The sequence below is a fragment of the Elephas maximus genome, chromosome 4 (genome assembly GCF_024166365.1).
Source record: "Elephas maximus indicus isolate mEleMax1 chromosome 4, mEleMax1 primary haplotype, whole genome shotgun sequence".
Lineage (NCBI taxonomy): Eukaryota > Metazoa > Chordata > Mammalia > Proboscidea > Elephantidae > Elephas > Elephas maximus.
The window spans coordinates 64888663-64912222 of NC_064822.1; the positions used below are offsets into that span (position 1 = coordinate 64888663).

Here is a 23560-nt window from a genome sequence, read left to right on the forward strand (position 1 = left end):
AACACAGCAAAGATTGTGAGGGTGGAACAGGATTGGGCACTGTTTCATTCTGTTGTACACAGGATCACCATGAGTAGGAACCGACTCTATGGCACTTAATAGCAACAACATACGTAACCTTTTTCTTTTCTTTTTTCTTTTACCTTAAAGGGAACCTTTACCTAAACTGTGATTAAGCATTTCAAGACCTATCTTCCAGAATACCAAAAACAAGTCCATTCCTGTCCAGTCAATGCTGACTAATGGAGATTCCATGTGTCTTAGGCTGGTTTCTCTAGAGAAGCAAAACCAGTAAAGTGTATGAAAATAGATGGAGAGAGATTTATATCAAGGAAATAGCTCACACAATTGTAGAGGCTGGAACATCACAAGTCTGTGGATCAGGATAGAGGTTTCCCTGATTCACTTAGCTGCAGGGGCAGGCGAACCTAAGATAGGCAGGTCAGAGAGCAGGACTCTTGCTCACAGACTGTGAAGATCAGTGAATCTCAAGATTGGCTAGCTGATCCCAAGAGCTGCTAGCTCAAGTCCCAAGAGCCTGAGGTCAGATGAACAGGAGGCAGCTGCAGGATCCAGAGCAGGCAAAAGTCAGAATATCCATTTATATTCAGATGCAGACTACACTCCCAAGGAAACTCCTTTCCAATTGATTGGCTACTCACAGCAGATTCCATCATGGGGGTGATCACATATAAACACTGAGAATCATGGCCCAGCCACGTTGACACACAATCTTAACCAACACGTGTTACTGAGTAGAATTGTTCATAGGGGTTTTTTCTCTATAATCTTTAGAGAAACACATTGTCAGACCTTTTGTCCCTGGCAACACTGGGTTGGTTTAAACTGCAAACTTTAAGTTAGGAGTCTAGTGCAAGGAGCTTGCGTCACCCAGGGACCTTCTTCTAGAATAAAACAAAAAACCCAAACCCATTGTCATCAAGTCAATTACAGCTCATAGCGACCCTATAGGACAGAGTAAAACTGCCCCATAGGGTTCTCAAGGAGTGGCTGGTGGATTTCAAATGACAATCTTTTGATTAGCAGCTGAGCTCTTAACCATTATGCCACTAGGTCTCTTTCTTAGTGGTCTCAAATTATTTGATGATGCACATCCTTAGTAAAAAAAAAAGAAAAGAAAAATTAACATGCACACACCTAATATTGAAAATTTACTTATTTAACAAATTCGTACATATGATCTAATGTAATATACCCCAATACATAAGAATACAGATTAAACTATATTAAAAACACTTTAATTAATCTGACATTTTATTCACTAATGGTAAAAATTAATTTGCTCTCACTTTAAAAATCGTTATTAGTCTTTCTAGAAACAGCAATGGGATTGAATATATGTCATTATTTTGCAGAATATTGGTTCAAAAGATGTCTCAGTTATATATTGTTGATTAATAACCCACACTGATGTGGACTGAATTGTGTCCCCCAAAAAGATATGTTTAAGTCCTAATTCCCAGTACCTGTGAATATGATCTTATTGGAAATAAAGTCTTGTGGATGTAATTAGTTAAGATGAATTCATATTGGTCTAGGGTGAGCCTTAAGTCCAATACGGCTGGTGTTCTTATAAGAAAAGAAGACACAGAATACAGATACATAGTGAAGAGGCCATGTGAAGACAGAGAGAGATTGGAGTGATACAGTTGCATGCCAAGGAACATCAATGTTTTCCATCAATTCCCAGAAGCTAGGAAGATGCAAAGAAGGTGTTATGGATTGAACCATGTCCCCCCAAAAATGTGTGTATCAACTTGGTTAGGCCATGATTCCCAGTATTCTATGGTTGTCCTCCATTTTTTAATTGTAATTTTATGTTAAAGAGGATTAGGGTGGGATTGTAACACCCTTACCAGGTCACATCCCTGATCCAATGTAAAGGGAATTTCCATGGGATGTGGCCTGTACCACCTTTTACCTCTCAAGAGGTAAAAGGAAAGGGAAGCAAGCAGAGAGTTGGGGCTCTCATACCACCAAGAAAGCAGCACGAGGAGAATAGCGTGTCCTTTGGACCAGGGGTCCCTGTGCCTGAGAAGCTCCTCAACGAGGGGAAGATTTAGGACAAAGACCTTCCTCCAGAGCTGACAGAGAGAGAAAGCCTTCCTCTGGAGCTGATGCCCTGAATTCGGACTTTTAGCCTAGTTTACTGTGAGAAAAATAAATTTCTCTTTGTTAAAGCCACCCACTTGTGGTATTTCTGTTATAGCAGCACTAGATAACTAAGACAGAAGGATTCTTCCCTAAGACCTTCAGAGACAGAGTAGCCCTGCTGGCATATTGATTTCAGGTACTAATCTCCAGAAACATGAGAGAATAAATTTCCATTATTTTAAACCACCCAGCTTTTAGTACTTTGTTACAGCATCCCTAGAAATCAATGCTGTTATTATCGTTGTTGTTGTTGTTCTTGGGTGCTGTCGAGTTGATTCCAACTCACAGTGACCCTATAGGGCAGAGGAGAACTGCCCATCTTCTGGTTAGCAACTGACTTCTTAGCCATTGTGCCACCAAGGGTCCTTTAGAAATCAATACATATGTACATCAAAGCTTAGTGGCTTAAAAAAAAATGTTTTATTATTACTCACAGTTCTGTTCATTGATTAGTGCTCTGTTTGATGGTTAACTTTATTCTCACTCTTTAAACCCAAATCTTTAATAAAAATTGTTATAGACAACTTTGACTTAATGGTGCTTAAAGAGAAATTAAAGAAAGAGGCTTTGAACTGCATTCATAAAACGTAAAGTAGAAGGAAGCAAAGAGCTCCAGCTCGGATTGATATCACCATTTTCCATTGTATTCCAGTTCAGGAACACCTTCTGTTCTGCCAAACAGAGGCATTTAGGGAAGTGGTGCTTTTTGCCCGTCGTTTGCACTCATCCCCATATTATTGAAATACAAGTGAGAAAATGGCATTAAAAAAAAGTGAAATTCTCCCAGAATTGTTGTGCAAATTGTTCTCTGAGAGTTAAACTGGTAAATTCTACATATAATGGACAAAATCAGACCTCTATAAAAATAACTCATCTTCAGATACACCTAGGGAGAAAGTGGCAAATGAAAGACACAGTAGCATCAAGATGATCAGGGCATAATCTTAGGAGGTCACATTAGGAACTGTACACAGGTGTACAAGTATAGCTGTGGATGGGACCCGCTTTATCATAATCAATTATAATCACTGTTCTAAGGTAATGAATTACAGGCTTTATTGTACATACATTTTATGTTGTAGTAGAAAGAAAACGATGGATAAGAACTTTAGTGAAAAGGGAGAACAAAAACAAACCAAAGGCCATTTTGAGTGGGATTCCAAGCACAGAAGCTACAACACTGAACCAGAAAAAGAATTATCAGAATATATGAAAAATGTAATTCTATAGATCAACTCATCAGCAGTGACCTCTAGTTCTCTAATTCTAAATCTCTAATGTTCAATTTCTAATTTCCCTTCATCTGAACCTGATGTTAAATGCCAAGACTGAATAGAAAATAAGAAGCCCAAAGAGTCAACTGGGCCAAAGCTGGAACTCACCTTAAATTGATGTGTATTGTACGCCTACTGTTCCATAATATGCTTTTCATTAAAAGCAATAAACCTGTCTGAGGGAAATTAAAAGTAATGATCAGGATTTTTTCCTTTTAACTAGTCCATAAAAAGAGAAAGCCAGTCAAGAGGAGGAACCACATCAAATTATATCAGTATCTAATTATATCAGTTACTAATCCCTTAGCAGTCAGACAGAAATTAGGAAAGCAAACTTACGCTCCCTCCATGTGTCCAAAAAGGGCTCTGGAACACGTAAAATGCTTAATAAATGTACATTTTATGGATGAGTGAGTGTGTGAACTCATTCAGTCATAAGTGAAATAAGTGAGAGCCTATTGAAAAATTCAATGGATATGCTTTACACAAGACTTCCACAGAAATAAAAAGAGCAAAGTAGTCCTTTCACAGCAAACACCAATCCAACCACATGTCCATGGAGAATGTTCCATTCATAAGTAGATTTTCATCATCTTGCAAACTGACTTTTGAAATGTATCACAAAAGGCATCATTCCAGCCCCAGTTTCCATTATGATAATTTATGAAAACACAATGTTCTTCATGATTATTGGGCTCACCAGGATGCCAGAATCTGAAAGGGAGAAAAAGGATGAGGCTATTTCTCCAAACTATGCTTTGAATGACTTAGAGACTAAAGGAGCTGGTGTTGAGCCGTGTGGAGTCCAGGTCAGATACGTCCAATCCTACATTTAAAATGCCTTTATTCACATACAGTGTAAATATTGTTTTCTACTGGAAAACAATGACATTTGTCTTTCAATCTGTCAAGCTTAGCTAAAATATTCATATGTCTCTTTTCTACATTACGTACTGACATGATATAGGATGTAGTAAAATTCAATACACATTATTAAATAATTACACACATATATAGAATTTTGGAAAAATGGTTAAAATTACAGATGAACATTAAGTGTGGGCACATAGATATTCTGTGTAAGACAGTGAGTTTAATAGAAAATGCTGCCTCCTTTTGTAAAACCTTCAAGTTTAAGCAGCTTTTCCTCCATCTGTGTCACTGACATTTCCCTTGAAAACTGTGCCCACATCACCTGGTATTCTGCCACCTTAAGCAACTCAGGACACATTAAACATCCTCCTATCAGCTATCCCAGAGGCTCTCATCTACTTGTTCATTCTTCTCTCCTGTTCCCATGGGACTGCCAATCCCATAAAAACCAAACCTGTTTCCACAGAGTCTGTTCAGACTCATAGTGACCCTATAGGACAGAATAGAAGTGCCCAATAGGGTTTCCAAGGAGCAGCTGGTGGATTCAAACCTTTTGGTTAGCAGCCATGTTCTTAACCACTACACAACCAGGGCACCGCCATTCCCACCGGGCTTCCTTAAGTGATGAAAAGATTTCCCCTGGTCTCAAGTATCAATACAGTTTGTTCTTTACATACTGCATTTGAACTAGTCAAGATCTCTGAATCTGCTACTCATTCGGTTATCCTGGGCAAGTAACATAATTTCCTGAGTCTCAGGTTTCCTATCTAAAAAATGGGGATTGAGTACTATCCACGTGTATTTTACACAATTGGTATGAGGATCAAAGCTGTTAATGTATTCTAAAGTATTTAAAAGTTCTTTAAAAACCATATAAATAGGAGTTACAATAAGATTACCAGAATTTAGTGCTTTTGCTTTAGGACAAATATTTAAACTTATTACTTAATTATAGCCTTAAATAACATGAATTTTTGTTTTATTTAAAGATATAAGTATGGTTAAAAGCACAGATTTCAGTGTCAAATAGACCTGGGCTTAAAAGAAAAGATCGTTTTTAACTGTTGCTATTGTTGTTTAGCAGCTGAGAGCTAGAATGGCCCAGTATGGTGCAGAATTCAGAATTCTTTTACTGAATGCTATACTCGTGACACTTTTATTGTATGGTGACTGGTCTACCCATCGCCACTGGTGTTTCTCATCTGGGTCTGATAGCCCCACATAGTAAGCAAATTCTCTTTTCAGCTTCTGGGTTATCAACAGCTGAGAGAAGAAAGAAAAGACTCACAGACTGTAAAGTACTTCGGTTGTAATGAGTTTCTTATGGTCTTAGAGAAAAGAGAAGAAAGGAACAGGAACCAGGGAAAGTCAAATGGTCCCTCACGATGATCACAGGACTTCTGTGACTGAACAGGGCAGGATCAAATATATCACTTATGAGCACGTGGGAGAGAGTTCTAACCATGATCAGACTCGATTCTAATTCCATACCCACTTTCCCTCTTCTCTAAAAAATCATATTCTTCAGAGTTGTACATACGGCAGTGTTCACAGATTTCATAATTTTTTCTTCCATAACTTCAGCGATGCTTTAACTTCATTTCTGATTGTTGATTGTGAGTCTCAAGATTCAAATTTGTTTCTGTATTTCACTTAATACCCTTTCTTTGTTAAGTAGTGAATGATGTATAAAACATGTACATGTTGAAAGAAGAAACTGATAATTCACATTGAAATTTTCTCATCCTTCCACTCACCTCCCACATGTTTGAGAGAGGTTTTATTAAAGCAGGAAGAAGATGCAGAATGTAAAGGCTTAGGAGACTCTCCTATTTGCTTTCCTAAAAGCCTTCTTTCATGGCACCAACATCCCAGAACAATAAAACCTCCTCTCAGTCAACAGAGATGAACAAACCCCAGGCAGGGCTCCTGCTTCATGGTCCATTAGAAAGTACCTGCTCCTTCTTGGTGTTGATCACCAGCAGATGAGCTCCCATCCCAGTGCAGTTCTTCTCACTCTCAGACCAAGTTTTTGCTTCAGAAGAAATAAAGTAGCAGCTGGTATTAGATACCATCCAATTCTCTGGCCAGCAGCCCCAACATTTCCCTGTATTGGGAAGAGAGACATACGAGCGCAATGTAAGGAAAGTAATTTCTAAAGTGTTAATAGTTTAAAACAAAGCACCAAAGGAAACTTCGGCTTTTGGGAAGATGGGGTAGACATACTTTTCGCTCTTCCTCTCACTAAGTACAACTAAACATCTTTGACAGTAAATATAAAACAAACAAACCAAACCCAAAAACCAAACCCATTGCTGTTGAGTCAATTCTTATTCATAGCAACCGTATAGGCAGAGTAGAACTGCCCCATAGAGTTTCCAAGGAATGCCTGGTGGATTTGAACTGCTGACCTTTTTGGTTAGCAGCTATCGCTCTCAACCACTATGCCACCAGGGTTTCCAAACAAACATATCCTTACCCCATTGCTGTTGAGTCGATTCCAGCTCATAGCCACCCTATAGGTCAGAGTAGAACTGTCCCATAGAGTTTCCAAGGAGCGCCTGGTGGATTTGAACTGCTGACCTTTTGGTTAGCAGCCACAGCACTTAACCACTATGCCACCAGGGTTTCCAAACAAACATAGGAAGGCTCCAAACGATGGCAGACTTGCTAGGGATCTTGGGACCAAAGGAATGACACGGTGATTTCCCAGGGTTTCTCTTTGCCCCATAATCCCAGACTTGGAATTGAAGATATGGTGACCCAGGAACATCAACAGGGGCAGGCAAAAAAAATGGGGGCCCTACAAGAGCCTTCTTACTCTATCCAAAGGATCAGGAAATGGGAAGCATAACAAGACATAAAACTTTTAGACAATAATCACTCTATTACCACCAAAGATCATGGGGGGAGGGGGGAGGGGGAGGGGATCTGTGGCCTCCATTCCATCAAAGGATAAATGTGTAGACAGACTTCCACCCTTGCAAAGTTGTAACAAGGTCCCCCCACACCTCTACCGGGGTGGTGTCAAAGAAGGTCAAGTAAGGAGTGGGACTTTTAATGCAATAGTCAGTTAAGAGACATCCCCACCCTGCAGTGTCCGTACAGATCATGTGGGGAGCTTGGACTTCCACTCCAGCCTGGCAGTAATGAGGCACCTCTGCAGCTTCTCACGGGGTTGGTGTCAAAGAAGTCCTAGTGGAGAGTCAGGACTTTTTCTATGCCCAGCAGTAAAGAGAACACACCATCCATGAATTACCTGTGGAGACCACATGGAGATCAGAAATCCCACTCCCACCCAGCAGTGACAAGGATCCCTCATTCCTCAGGTGTCAACACAGGCTGAGTGAGGAACCTGAATTTCTACCTCCATCAAGCAGCGACAAGGTGGAGCCCCTTTATCCCTGTCAGAGTGGTGACAGAAAAAGCCAACTAAAAAAGATGGTTTAAATAAGATGTAAAGTCTCATTGGCCCAGGACAGGAACAATTCCCAAAGCCAACTCTTCAGACAGGGACTGGACTAGACGATGGGTTGGAAAGGGATGCTGGTGAGGAGCAAGCTTCTTGGATCAGGTGGACACTTGAGACTATGTTGGCATCTCCTCCCTGGAAGGGAGATGAGAAGGCAGTGGGGGTTAGAAGCTGACAAAGTGGACACGAAAAGAGAGTGGAGACAGGGAGCGGGCTGTCTCATTAGGGGGAGAGCAATTGAGAGTATGTAGCAAGGTGTATATAGGTTTTTGTGTGAGACCCTGACTTGATTTGTAAACTTTCACTTAAAGCACAATAAAAATTTTAAAAAGATTTAAAGTCTCATAACATAAATTGAAAATATCCAGATTTCAATAGGAACGTACTCACCATACCAAGAACCAAGAAGATCTCAAGCTAATGAAAAAACACAATTAATAGATGCTGCCTTGATACATGAGGAAATGCTCATGATCATTAGCCATTAGAGAAATGCAAATCAAAACTACAATGAGATTCCATTTCACCCCAACAAGGCTAGCATCCAAAAAGTTGGGTGCAGAACTCAAATTCTAGTAAAAAGACCAGACATATTGGTCAGACTGAGACTGGAGGGACCCCAAAGGACATGGTCCCTGGACACTCTGTTAGACCAAAGCTAAAACCATTCCCAAAGCCAACTCTTCAGACAAAGATTAGACTGGACATAAAATGATACTTGTGAAGAGTGTGTTTCTTAGCTCAAGTAGATTCATGAGACTAAATGGGCAGCTCATGTCCAGAAGTGAGATAAGAAGACAGAAAGGGACAGGAGCTGGTTGAATGGACACAGGAAACACAGGGTGGAAAGCAGGAGTTTGCTGTCACATTATACGAAGAGCAACTAGGGTCTCAAAACAATGTGCGTATAAATTATAAATTTTTGTATGAGAAACTAACTTGCACTGTAAACTTTCACTTCAAGCACAATTTTAAAAAATGCTGTCTTAGTTATCTAGTGCTGCTGTAACAGAAATAACACAAGTGGATGGTTTTAACAAAAAGGAATTTAGTTTCTCACATTTAGGAGGCTAGAGTCTGAATTCAGTGCACTGTCTCCAGGAGAAGGCTTTCTCTCTCAGCCTTGGAGGAAGGTCCTTGTCTCTTCAGCTTCTGTTTCCAGGTTCCTTGCAGCTCTCCATGTGGCTTGACATCAATCTTTTACCATCTCTGATGCTTGTTTAATCTCTTTTATATCTCAAAAGAGGCTGACTCAAGAACACTCAACACTAATCCTGCCTTATTAACATAACAGAGCAACACATTCCCAAATGGGATTATTACCACATGCAAAAAGATTACAATTTACAACACATATTTTTGAGAGACACAATTCAATCCATATGACACATCAACACTAAGATGACAGAAATGTTAGAATTATCTGGCGAAGATTTACAAGCAGTCATGTTAAAAATATTTCCATTAGAGAGTATGTACACTCTAGAAACAAATGAAAAATAGGAAGCTTCACTGAAGAAATAGACTTTGCAAAGAAATAAAGACAAAGAAGATTTTTTTTAAAAAAAGAGAAAAAATGAAACTTTAGAATGGAAAAATACAATGACTAAATAAAAAAACATTCAGTGGATGGACTCAACAGCAGAATGGACACAACGTAGGAAAGAATTGTTGAAACGGGAGAGAAAAAGAATAGAAATTCCCCAATCTGAAAAACAAAGAAAATAGAATTAAGAATAGAAGAAGAACAGAAGCTCAGGGACCTGTGGGACTATAACAAAAGATCTAACATTCATGTTACCTGAATCTCAAAAGGAGAGGTAAAACAAGATGGGGCTGAAAAAATACTCAAAGGAATAATGGCTGAAAGCATCTTAAATTTGGAAATCAACATAAACCTATAGACTCAAGATTCTGAGAGACCACTGAACATACTAAGACCAAAGAAATCCATGCCAAGATGCAACATAAGTAAACTTCTGAAAGCTACAGACCAAGAAAAAATCTTGAAAGCAGCCAGAACAACACCTTATCTATAGGGGAAAAACAATTAGAATGATAGAAGATGTTCCCATTAGAAACTATGGAGGCCAGAACAAAGTGGCACAATATTTTCCAAGTGCTGAAAGAAAAGAAGTCAACCCAGGATTTTACACCCAGCAAAAATATCTGCTCTATCTGCTTCCTGAGGATCAAAAGTGATAAAACGCTTAAAACAGAAGCAGATCAGATCTTTCATTAGAGAGTATAGTTTTAACTGCTGTGTTCGAAAAAGAGCAAGTGTGCACAGAAATTTCAGAGGGAAATGAAGGCTGAAGGAATTCAAAAGCATTGTAATCTTTTTTCACACTAAGCCTCTATTTTATTACACAGACACATTGAAGTTATACATATACAAATTTTAGATCCTATATATTTTTACACTTGTAGCTTAAAATGATCATGAGACTCAACTTCTTAGGGTCATCTACCTGATTAGGGATACTAACACAGTAAAGAAAGCAAATAAATTATACATACTAATTTTTACCTTCCATATTCAAATATGTTCTCTCACATATCAATTTTCCATGAAACACTTATTCTGGATTGTCTTTTTCTTTTGGAAGCTGAGAATGTCTTTGAAAAAAAACTGGAAAAGGAAAAAACACCATTCACTTTTCTTGTCATATTATAACTTTGTTCTTGACTGTTACTTTCTTGAGTTGTCTGTAGGAACAAAATCTACAAAGGACCAATTAATTGAGTAGAGGAATCCTGGCTGTGGAAAAAATTTTCCTTCACTCTATCATCAACATAATCCTAATCCTACTGGTTTTAAAACCATAGATTCCTCCAGGAATAACTGAATGATCCATAGCTGGAAAAGCACATGGCTGTTTTATTAGAATGGATCTGATTATATTTAAAGACTAAGTGTAGGATACAGGCAAGGGCTAAGCCTCGAGATTGGAGGGAGAGGAGTCAGAGAGAGAATACTCAAACACATACCAATTTCAGGATATACACAGCATGAGTCTTTGAGGGACACAATTCATCTAATTCTGGGGAATTTTGAGTTAACTTGGAGAGCGAGGAATCAGAAAAGGACACACTGATGTTGATCAGAACATTATTCTCTTCCTCTTCTTTCCTCTCTCCATCCCAACAGGCTCTTACTCCTCAGCATACCAACATCCTCAAGTCTCTCCAATTAAAAACTAAATTACCTCCTCTTATAGAAACTGCCTTTTCTTCCAGCCCTCCTTACCTTTCATTTGTTCCTTGACACACTGCATTCTGACTTCTACTTCCACCATTCCACTAAAATCACCCTTTCAATGGGTTGTCAGTAATCCTTTATAGGATGTATCCAAAGGCCACTTACTAGTCTTCCTACTCAACCTCCCTGACTACTGGATCCCAGTTCTCTTCCCCCTTATCTCTTGGGGCACTACTTTTTTCTGTCTTTGCTTAATCTCTCTTGCTGCTGCTCCTTACACTCTTCAAAAGCTCCTTTACCTCCATTCACCTCTTTTAAAATGTAGTATTACCCAGGGTTGCACCCTTATCCCTCTTCTTATACTAAATCCTCTCCCTGAGTGATGTCATGCATTCCTATAGCTTTAACTACAACCTACATGTAAATGACTTCTAAAACTCAGACTTCTCTCCTGAAATTCAGATGAATATGTCTCCCATTAGGCATGTCCATTTGAGGTTCCCACAGTCATATAAAACTCAACATGCCCAAAACCTAAATCACTGTCTTCCAACCCAAAACTGCTACTCATCCTATACTGTCTACCTCTTTGAATAACTTCATGATGTCTGTGTTGACCAAGGCAGAAACTTAGAGTCAGTCATACTTTACTTCTCTGGGTCCCTTATTCTCCTAAATATTCATTAAGCCTCTACCTCCTTGATTATACCTCCCCACCATGATCTTTTTCTTCACTATTAATAGCCTTAGGTCAAGCTCTCGCTATTTCTCAATTGGATTAATGAATTAGCCCTATACCCTTATACTTATTCTCTTTGCCTCCAATTTTATCCATACATGCATTTGCTCCTGCCAAAAGCATATTTCTATAAGTCATGTTTGATTACATCACTTCCCTGCTTAAAATTCTTCACTGGTTCTACATGACTGTGACACACGGCAAACATTGCCACAGTTCTCCATCCTTCCCTGTAGCCACATGACTTTTCAATGTGACTGCAGCTTCTCCCATCAGGAAGTGGGGTTTATTTCTTCAACTGTTGGATCTGGTCTGGCCTTATGGCTTCCTTTGGCCAATATAATGTAGAAGCAGTAACAACGTGCCAGCTCTAAGCCTACGTCTAGCCAACTCTCAGAAGCTCAGTTGCCTAGGTGACTGGCACCTTATTGCATATGCATGAGTGAGCTCAGCTGGGACCAGAAGAGCCTCTGAGCTGAGCCCAGCCCTAATTACCAACCCACAAAATCATGACCTAAGTAGAGTTCTTGTTTTAGTCCACTAAGATTTAGACTGGTTTATTAAGCACCAAAAGATAAATGATATGATAATCTTCAGGAAACAAATCCAGACTCCTTAGAATGGAGCATAACACTCTTCGTGCTCTGAGCCCTGCCTATTTCTCCCATCTACAACTTCATCTCTCACAGTTCCTCACTTAGCACCATATGTTCCTTTCGTACATATTTATACTTCCAAAATTTTACTATGTTCTTCCATATCTCTGTGTACACAAAATTTTCATAACTTGCTCTTCATTCCCTTCTTAACTAAGCCCACATGTCAACTCCTTCAGGAAACCAGCCCAGACTCTAGTATTTACTTCCAGTAACCACATGCCATATAACATTATAACCGCTGGTTCAGTTGACTACCTCTAGTACCATTCTCTTCAGTTCTTGAGACCCCATGCTATGGCTCTGACTGGCCTCTCTGGTTGGCACAGTGCTTGATATACAGTGGCTGCCCATCACTGCTTACTGAATGACCAAATGAATTAATAAAATCTACCCAAATAAACACTGGCCATTATATCTTCTAAAAATTTCATAAATTCTTATAGCCAAATATGCAGAAATTCACCTATTTGCTAAGTTGGCTTTTAAAACTCACATAGTCTTGAGCAGGACAAAAATAAATAGGCTGAAAATGCAATAGGGAACTCTGCCTGGTATGTTTCCTCTTGTCCACCTACTCATCCCAAAATATCACTTTCATGCCACTCAAATAGGGTTGGCCTTAAAAGTGTTACTAAGGAAATGAAGACTCATTCTCACATAATCTATGGGCACTATGTCTAATGTGGAGCCCTGGCGGTTCAGTGATTTTTTTTGGTTACATCTAATGTAGAGATAGTGCCCAAAGACTTTCCTCTGCAACACACACACACATGCCCACACATATGCTTTTCAATTTCTCTAATGGAGTGGATTCCATTATTTTTACGGAGAGTAACTAATACAAATAATAAGCAAAATTCCCAATAAAACAAAACCGAACTACTTGCCATCCAGTCAATTCCGACTCATAGCGACGCTATAGGATAGAGTAGACCTGGCCCATGGAGTTTCCAAGGCTTTAATCTTTACTGAAACAGACTGCCACATCTTTCTCGCATGGAGCAGATGGCAGATTCAAACCACAGACCTTTCGGATAACAGCAGAGCACTTTAACCACTGCACCACCAGAGCTCCTTAAAATTCTTAATAAACTCCCACTAATTATGTCTCCCTCAGAAAAATCTTCTCCATATTTTTGTATAAACCCTTTGTTAAATGTCAGTATCTAACAGACGACCTCTGTTCTTGTAAGGCAGAAGGTCCTTACTGATTCAGGCGGCATACTTACTGATAAAAGCGATAAAGAATGAGACTGCCAATAGCAGCAAAAGTATCAGCAATGAGGCAAGAAACTGCTTGCAAAAACCAGGGTTACTTTGCTGAGGGCTGGTCTTCTCTTTAGAAGCTGAAAGAGAAACCAAATTTGATGCATCAGTTATAAATTCTGTCCTGGCTTCCTCTTCTTCCTCCTCTTCCTTTTCTTCGATGACACACAATTACCAACTGTATAACATTTTAAAGAATAATAGGAATAGAAAAAGAAATAATAATGTTCATTGTAGAAACTTTAACCCAGTGCCGACGAGTCGATTCCTACTCATAGTGACCCTATCGGTAGAAACTTTAGAAAACGCATAAAAGCCCAAACTCCTATCATTGAGAGATAGCTATTACTAACATTTTGCTCTCTATCCTTCCAGCAATCTTTAAAGCACATGTACATATGTGCACATTTTCCCACATGATTGACACACCATAAGTACTGATTTCTAGTCCATTGTTTTCCTTTATACTATACCATGAACATTTTTTTACCACCATATTTTCTTCCTTAATACTATTAAGGTCACATTATATTTTGCTATATATTTAAATAACTCTCTAAATTGTTTCCATTTTTAATGACCTTAAATAATGCTGTTGTTAGTTGAGTCGATTCCAACTCCTGAAGACCCCATGTTTGCAGAGTAGATCTGCGTCATAGGGTTTTCAAGGCTGTGACATTTCAGAAACAGATGGCCAGGCCTGTCTTCCAAGGTGCCTCTGAGTGGGTTCGAACTGCGAATATTTTGGCTAGTAGTCAAGCACTTAACTATTTACACCACCCAGGGACTGTGAGCAATGTTATAGCAGATAAATTTTTATAATCATCCTTGATCTTTTCCTTAGGATAAGGTCATTCTTTTTAGTCTCCACTTCATAGTGAAGAATTACTTTCTGAAAGTTGTATTGTCAAGTTGTGGGGGTAGGGGGCCTCAGTATTGTATAATGTGATGTCATATTTAGAAAAAAAATATGTATACACATTTATGTGTATTTATACCTGAAAGGATATACACTAATATTTAAATTATGCTTATTTCTGGATGGTAAGGTTAAGTATAACTTAAATTCTTGTGTACCTCTAGTTGATAATTTTTTCTATAATGAATATTATTACTTGTGTAATAATGAATGGACTGGCAGAAGAACAAATCTGTCTTGGAAGACGTACAGCCAGAATGCTTATTAGAAGCAAGGATGGCAAGACTTCATCTCACGTCTTTCGGACATGTCATCACGACGGACCAGTCCCTGGGAAGGACCATGCTTGGTAGGGGGTTATCGAAAAAAAAAGGACGACTGTCTATGAGATAGATTGACACAGTGGCTGCAACAATGAGCTCAAACATAGCAATGATTGTAAAGACAGTGCAATCAGGAAGTTTTTTGTTCTGTGGTGTATAGGGTCACTATGAGTGAGAACCGACTCTACGGCACCTAGCAATAACAACATAGTGAAGAAATGACATAAAGTTTTTGAAGAGGGAAAAGAGTTTCCTCTCATGCTTGCTCATATCTCCAGAGAAATGTTTTTGAAAGCCTGAGCAATCTTGGACCTCTCCCATAACTTCTTGTAGTCTGCATGTATTATTTTTTATCTTTTTTGCTCTGTATCTAAGATACAACGCTTGCAATCCATATTACTTTTTTTCAACTCCCAAGCCTAATTATTTGAGTCTGTCTTGGAAATACGATATGCAATGGATTTTCTGATTTCAGAAAATTTTTCCTGAAGATTTAAGACACTTGCTTTCTTTGTTAGACTTTCTAGTCTTTCACCTACAATGTTCTTTTTTTCCACTTCGGTCCAAAACTAAAAAATACACCCTCAACACTCTTCATCCAAAACACACTAATATATCAATAATCTCTGTGTCTCGGCCTGACATTGTTGATGAGATGGATCCAATCATTGGACTCCAGCCCCCTGAACCTCAGAAGACACAGGGGCATAACTTCTCAGAATCATTAGTACTTTCATTAGAGTAGGACTGTAGTTGATTTCTCATACTTTAGTTTTCTCATAGTCACCAGAATTAAGGACAAAGACAAGGTCATCATATCTTTTCTTCCCTATCATTTAGCTGTACAACTCCTTAATGCCTATCTATAGGAAACTCAATCTTATAGGAATCCTCAGTGTTTCCAGTCATGGCCACTCACAGAAATAGCAACTAACATCACTGTCTCAGTTATCTAAAAAAAAAAAAAATTTTTTTTTCTAGTTCTGCTATAATAGAAATATCACAAGTGGATGGCTTTAATGAAGAGAAATTTACTCTCTCACAGTCTAGGAGACTACAAGTCCAAATTCAAGGTGACAGCTCCAGGTGAAGGCTTTCTCTATCGGCTCTGGGAGAAGATCCTGGTCCTCAAGCTTCCTCTGGTCTAGGAGCATCACGGTGCAGGGATCCTAGGTCCAAAGGACACACTCTACTCCCAGCTTTGCTTTATTGGTGGTAGGAAGTCCCCCTGTCTCTCTGCTTGCTTCTCTCTTTTATATTTCAAAAAAGATTGACTCAAGATACAACCTATTTATAGATTGAGTCCTGCCTCATTAATTTAACTGCCTCTAATCCTGCCTCATTAACATCATAGAGGTAGGATTTATAACACATAAAACAATAACATCAGATGACAAAATGTTAGACAATCACACAACACTGGGAATCATGGCATAGCCAAGGTGACACACATTTTGGGGGGACACAATTCAAACCATAACAATTACCTATGTCTCATTTATAATACCTTCTCTTCATTCTTCGTCTCATCACCAACTCTGACCACCAGAAAATGTTTCTTACCTGCAGGAGGCTCTGAGTTGGCACCTGAGATGTTGGATTTCTTTTTGAACCCCACTTCAGCATAAAAGATCTCTGAAGCCATGTTGAGAAGAGGTCTTTTGCTTTCTTCAGAAAATTTGTTTCATCCCTCCCTTAAAATATCTTAAAATTGAAAACAAACATGGTGCTAAATAGTGATACTTCCTATCACTCAACTGCATGAAAGCAGAGGTCCCAAATGGGCAAGTACCCCTGAGATGTATCCTGTGCAATCTAAAAACCTCAATATGAGCCCACTCAGTCCACAGAGAGAGGCCCAACCCCCAGGAGCAGCACAGTGAGAACCACAGCATTTACACATAACCTAGCAAATGTAACAAGTGGGAACTCAATGGGTGGGGAAAGAAATAGGAAGAAAAAAAAGAACCAAATGGTTAGGGAATCTTTGCTGAAAGCTGTGTTCTCTAAATTCACCAGGAAGAATAAAACTGAAATAATTATGTTTGTATGTGGGTGCATATGGGTTCAAATACCCAATGGTAGCACAATGGCTACACTCTCAGATGTTAATCCGAAGCTGGCAGGTCAAACCCACCCAGCTGTTCCTCAGACAAAAGACTTGGTCATCTGCTCCCATAAAGAGTGCAACCTAGGAAATCCTGTAGAACAGATCTACTCTTTCATATAGAGTCTCTATGAGTCAGAATCAACTCACTGGCACACAACAACAGGTAAAAGTAACAAAATTCACCACCATCAATATCTCCCAACATATTTCCCCAAGTCTGACTCTTGCAGTCTGGCGTCACATCCCAGGGCAGAGGGGACTTCAACATGAAGATCAGTGATATCAGCTGACTTCCCAATTCCAACAGAAAAGTCTCGATAGTGGACATGGTTGCAGGGGAAACTGGACATTCAAACTATCCCACCATGGGCCACAGTGGACGTGAGCACACCAAGGTGAAATTCTTTCATGATCTCCTTCCAATGTGAGTTATAAGCACACCTCTTTAAAGTCACAAAACTTTTTTTTTTTTTTTTTAGGTTTGGAACAACCACAAACTTAGAAAACTTACAAGTACAAAACTTTTTTTCCTGAGCCACTTGAGAGTAAGTTGCTGATATGATACCCTATCACCCCCAAATACTTTACTGTGTATTTCCTACATTCAGGGAACTTCTCCTGAGTAACCAAAATATAATCATCAAAATCAAGAAATTAACACTGGTACATTAAAACAGCTGCTGCAAGTTGATTCCAACTCATGGATACCACATGTGTGTCAGGGTAGAACTGTCCTTCGTAGGGTTTTCAATGGCCTATTTTTGGGAAGTACATTGCCAGACCTCTCCTCCAGGACACCTTTTAATGGGTTTGAACCCCCAACCTTTCAGGTAGTAGCCCACTGCACCTCAGTGACACATTACCTATTGCCATCAAGTCAATTGTGACTCATAGCAACCCTATAGGACACACTACAACTACCCCATAGGGTTTCCAACTCTGTAAACTTTCTGGAACTGGATTGCAACATCTTAGTCTCATGGAGCGGCTGGTGAGTTTGAACTGCTCACCTTGTGTTTAGAAGCGAAATGCTTAACCATTGCACCACCAGCACACCTTCACTGATACATTACTATCATCTAATCCTAGAACCCCATTCCAGTTTTGCCAATTGTCTCAATAATATGTCTTTGGAACAATTATTCACCAGGCTAGCCCTGTTGCTCCAGCCAACACCTACCCAACCCTCAGAAGCTGGGTTGCCTAGGTGACTGGCACCTCACTGCATATGCATGAATGAGCTCAGTTGGGACCAGAAAAGCCTCTGAGCTGAACCCAGCCATAATTGTCAACCCACAAAATCATGAGTTAAATAAGGAGTTGTTGTTTTAGTCCACTAAGATTTAGATTGGTTTATTAAGTGCCAAAAGATAAATGATATAATAGCCTTCAGGAAAAAACCCAGACTCCTTAGAATAGTACATAACACTCTTCATGCTCTGAGTCCTGCTTATTTCTCCCATCTACAACTTCATCTTTCACAGTTCCTCACTTAGCACCATATGTTTCTCCCATACGTATTTCCATTCCCAAAATTTTACTATGCTGTTTCACATATCTGTGTACACACAATTTATTTCATAACATGCTCTTCACTCCCTTCTTAACTAAGCCCAGATATCAACTCCTTCAAGAAGCCTAGCCCAGACTCCTGTACTTACTTCTAGTAAACACTTACCATATAACATTATAACCATTGGTTCATTTGACTTCCTCTGCCACCATTCTTTGCAGCCCTTGAGGCCCGGAAGTGTAGCTCAGGCTGGCCTCTCTGGCTGGCACAGTGCCTGACATACAGTAACTTCCAATTACTGTTTATTGAATGACCAAATGAATGAATAAAATCTACCCAAATATTTACTGGCTGTTTTATCTTTTTAAAATTTCGTAAACTCTTATGGCCAAAGATACGCAGAAATTCACCTATTTGCTAAATTGACTTTTAGAACTCACATAGTCTTGAGCAGGACAAAAATAGATAGGCTGAAAATACAAAGGGAACTCTCCCGGTTATGTTTTATCTTGTCCACCTACTCATCCCATTGTACCAGTTTTTGTTTACTCAAATAGAGTTGGCCTTAAAAGTGCCACTAAAGAAATAAAGATTCGGCCTCACATAATCTATGGGCACTATGCCTAATGTGGACCCCTGATAGTGCAGTGGTTTTTTGGTTATGTCTAAAGAAGAGATAGTGCCCAAAGACTTTCCTCTGCAACACACGCACACATGCCCACACAAATGCTTTACAATTTCTTTAATGGAGTGGATTCCATTATTTTTAAGGAGAATAAATACAAATAAAGAGCAAAAGTTCCGATAAAGCAAAACCAAACGAGTTGCAATCAAGTCAAATCCAACTCATAACAACCCTATAGGACAGAGTAGGCCTGCCCCATGGAGTTTCCAAGGCTGTAATCTTTACAGAAGCAAATTGCTGCATCTTTCTCCAGAGGAGTGGCTGGTGGATTCAAACCACAGACCTTTCAGTTAGCAGCAGGGCACTTTAACCACTGCACCACCAGGGCTCCTTAAAATTCCTCATAAACTCCCACCAATTATGTCTCCCTCAGAAAAAAGCCTCTCCATATTTTTGTATATAAAAAAAGCCATTGTTAAATGCCAGTATCTAATAGATGCTCTCTGTTCTTGTAAGACAGAAGTTCCTTACTGATGCGGGTGGTATACTTACTGATAAAAGCAATAAAGAATGAGATTGCCAACAGCAGCAGAAGTATCAGCAATGAGACAAGAAGAATCTTGGGAAAACCAGGGTTACTTTGCTGAGGGCTGGTCTTCTATTTGGGAGCTGGAAGAGAAACCAAATTAGATGCATCAGTTATAAATTCTGTCCTTGCTTCCTTTTCTTCCTCCTCTTCCTTTTCTTGTGTAACACACAACTACTAACTGTATGACATCTGAAATAATAATAGGAATAGAAAAACGAATGTGAAAAAATAATCACGTTCATTGTAGAAACTTTAGAAAATGCACAAAAGCCCAAATTCCTGTCATTGAGAGATAGCTATTACTAACATTTGCTTTCTATCTGTCCAGCAATTTTTAATGCGTATGTATGTACACATTTTCCTACAAGATTGACACACCACAAATTTTTATTTGTTTTGTTTAGTCCACTGTTTTCCTTTACACTATACCATGAACATTTTTTACCACCATATTTTCTTCCTTAACACTATTATAGTCATATGATATTTTGTTACATATTTAAATAACTCTCTAAATCATTTCCAACTTTAAGAGCCTTAAATAATGCTGCTATTGTAGTTAGTTGTTGTTGAGTCGATTCCAACTCCTGAAGACCCCATGTTTGCAAAGTAGAACTGCTCTATAGGGTTTTCAAGGCTGTGAACTTTCAGACACAGATCCCCAGGCCTGTCTTCCAAGGTGTCTCTGGGTGGGTTCAAACTGACAACCTTTTGGCTAGTAGTCAAGGGTTTACCTGTTTACACCACCCAGGGTCTCTGAGTAATGCTACAGCAGATAAATCTTTATAATCATCTGTGATCATTTACTTAGGATAAGGTTAGTTCCTTTTAGTCCCCACATCACAGTTAAGAATTACTTTCTGAAACTTATATTGTCAAGTGGGGGGAGAAAAAAACCCTCAGTATGATATAATATGATCTCATATTTAGAAAAATATATATATACATTTATATATATTTAAACCTTAAAGAAGATACACTAAAATGTAAATTATAGTTATTTCTAGATGGTAAGATTAAGTATAATTTAAAGCTTTGTATAGCTCTAGTTGATAATTTTTTCTATACTGAACATTATTCGTTGTAGGATAAAGAATGGACTAGCAGAAGAACAAATCTGTCTTGGAAGAAGTACAGCCAGGATGCTCATCAGGAGCAAGGATGGCTAGACTTCATCTCATGTCCTTTGGACATATTATTAGGAGGGACCAGCCCCTGGAAAAGGAAATAATGCTTTGTAAAGTAGAGGGTCTGCAAAAAAAAAAAAAAGGAAGACCCTCAACAAGATGGGTTGACACAGTGGCTGCAACAATGGGCTCATACATAGCAATGATCGTGAGGACGGTGCAACCGGGAAGTTTTTCCTTCTGTACGTAGGGTCACTATGAGTCGGAACAGACTCCACGGCACCTAACAATAAAAACAACATAATAAAGAAATGATATAAAGTTTTTGAAGAGGGAAAAAGAGTTTTCCTTCACGCTTGTTCATATCTCCAGAGAAATGTTTTCAAAAAGCCTGAGCAATATTGACCCGCTCGCGTAACTTCTTGTAGTCTGCGCACACTTTTTAAATCTGTTTTGCTCTATATCTAAGATACCGTACTTGCGACCCAAATTACCTTTTATAAACTCCCAAGTCCAATTAATTGAGTCTGTCTTGGAGATGCAATATGCAATGGACTTTATGATTTCAGAGAATTATCCCTGAAGATTTAAAGCACTTGCTTTCTTTGTTAGGCTTTCTAGTCTTTCATCTACAATGTTCACTTGTTCCACTTCAGTCTAGAACTAGAAAATACACCCTCAACACTCTTCACCCTAAGTGCACTAATACCTTTGTAGGCTGGACATGGTTCATAAGCTGGACCCAATCATTGACCCCAGCCCCACTGAGCCTCAGAAGGCACAGGAGAACAACTCCTGAGAAACATTAGTGCTTTCATTAGTGTGGGACTGTAATTGATTTCTCACACCTTAGTTTTTTCATAGTCATTTCATAGTTAATGCTAAAGACACAGTCATCACATCTTTTCTTCTCTGTCATTTAACTGTACAACTCTTTAATGCCTCTCTATAGGCACTGCCATATTATAGGAATCCTCAGTTTTCCAGTCATGGCCACTCACAGAACCAGCAATTAACATCACTGTCTTAGTTATCTAGTGTTGCTATAACAAAAATATCACAAGTAGATGGCTTTAATGAAGAGAAATTTATTCTCTCACAATCTAGGAGGCTACAAATCCAAATTCAAGGTGATAGTTCCAGGTAAAGGCTTTCTCTGTCAGTTCTGGGGGAAGGTCCTAGTCATCAATCTTCCCTAGTCTAGGAGAGTCTCAGTGCAGGGACCCCAGGTCCAAAGGACACACTGTCTGCTCCTGTCTCTGCTTTCCTAGTGGTAGGAGGTCCCCCGTCTCTGTGCTTGTGTCTCTCTTTTATATCCCAAAAGAGACTGATTCAAGATACAACCTCATCTTGTAGATTCCATTCGGTCTCATTAACATCATAGAAGTAGGGTTTACAACACATGGGAAAATCACATCAGATGACAAAATGGTGAATAATCACACAGTACTGGGAATCATGACATAGCCAAGGTGTCACACATTTTGAGGAGACACAATTCAATCCATAACAGTTACCTATATCTCTTTTATAATACCTTGTCTTCATTCTTCATTTCATCACCAACTCTGACCACCAGAAAATGTTTCTTACCTACAGGAGGCTCTGAGTTGGCACCTGAGGTCTTGGATTCATTTTTAAGCGTCACTTCAGCATAAGCGATCTCTGAAGCCATGTTGAGAAAAGGTCTTTTGCTTTCTTCAGAAAATTTATTTTTTAACCCTTCCTTAAAATATCTTTAAAGTGAGAACTAATATGATGCTAAACGGTGATACTTCCTGTCACTTAACTACATGAGAGCAAAGATCCCAAATGGGCAAGTACCCTTAAGAAGCATCCTGTAAAACTACAAACATCAATGTGAATCCACTCAGTCCACAGAGAGAGATCCAACCTCCAGAAGCAGCACAGACAGAATCACAACATTTACACATACCCTAGCAAATGTAATAAGTGGGAACTCAAAAGGTTGGGGAAGAAAACAGGAAGAAAAAAAAGAGGGACCAAGTGGTTAGAAAACATTTGCTGAGAGTGTTTTCTGAATTCACCAGGAAGAATGAAATTCAAATAATTCTGTTTGCATGTGGGTGCATATGGGGTTCAAATAGCCCACATGAGAATATGTTGCTAATCTGGTACCCCATCACCTCCAAATACTTTAGTGTGTATTTCCTATATTCAACTAACTTCTCCTGAGTAACCAAAATATAATCACCAAAATCAAGAAATTAACACTGATACATTGAGCCAGTTGCTGTAGAGTTGATTCAAACTCATGGAGACCACATGTGTGTCAGAGTAGAACTGTGCTCCATAGGATTTTCAATGGCCTATTTTTGGGAAATAGCCAGATTTCTCTTCCAGGGCACCTATTGATGGGTTTAAATTGCCAAACTTTCAATTAGTAGTTGAGTGCTTAATAGTTTTTGCCACCCAGTCACCTCATCAATACATCACCCATTGCCATCAAGTCGATTCCAATTCATAGCAACCCTATAGGACACAGTACAACTGCCCCATAGGGTTTCCAATGCTGTAATCTTTCTGGAAGCAGATTGCAACATCTTTGTCCCAACGAATAGCTGGTGGGTTTGAACTGCCCACCTTTCAATTAGCAGCTGAGCATTTAACCATTTCACCACCAGGGCTCCTCCATTGGTACGTTACTATCCTCTAATCCTCAAACCCCATTCC

General features: G+C 39.1%; 1 pseudogene; it reads right to left on the reverse strand.

Annotated features, from left to right (window-relative positions):
• Positions 1 to 5399: 5399 nt before the first annotated feature.
• LOC126076236 (C-type lectin domain family 4 member A-like) lies at positions 5400 to 22541 on the reverse strand (annotated as a pseudogene).
• Between the last annotated feature and the right edge of the window lie 1019 nt (positions 22542 to 23560).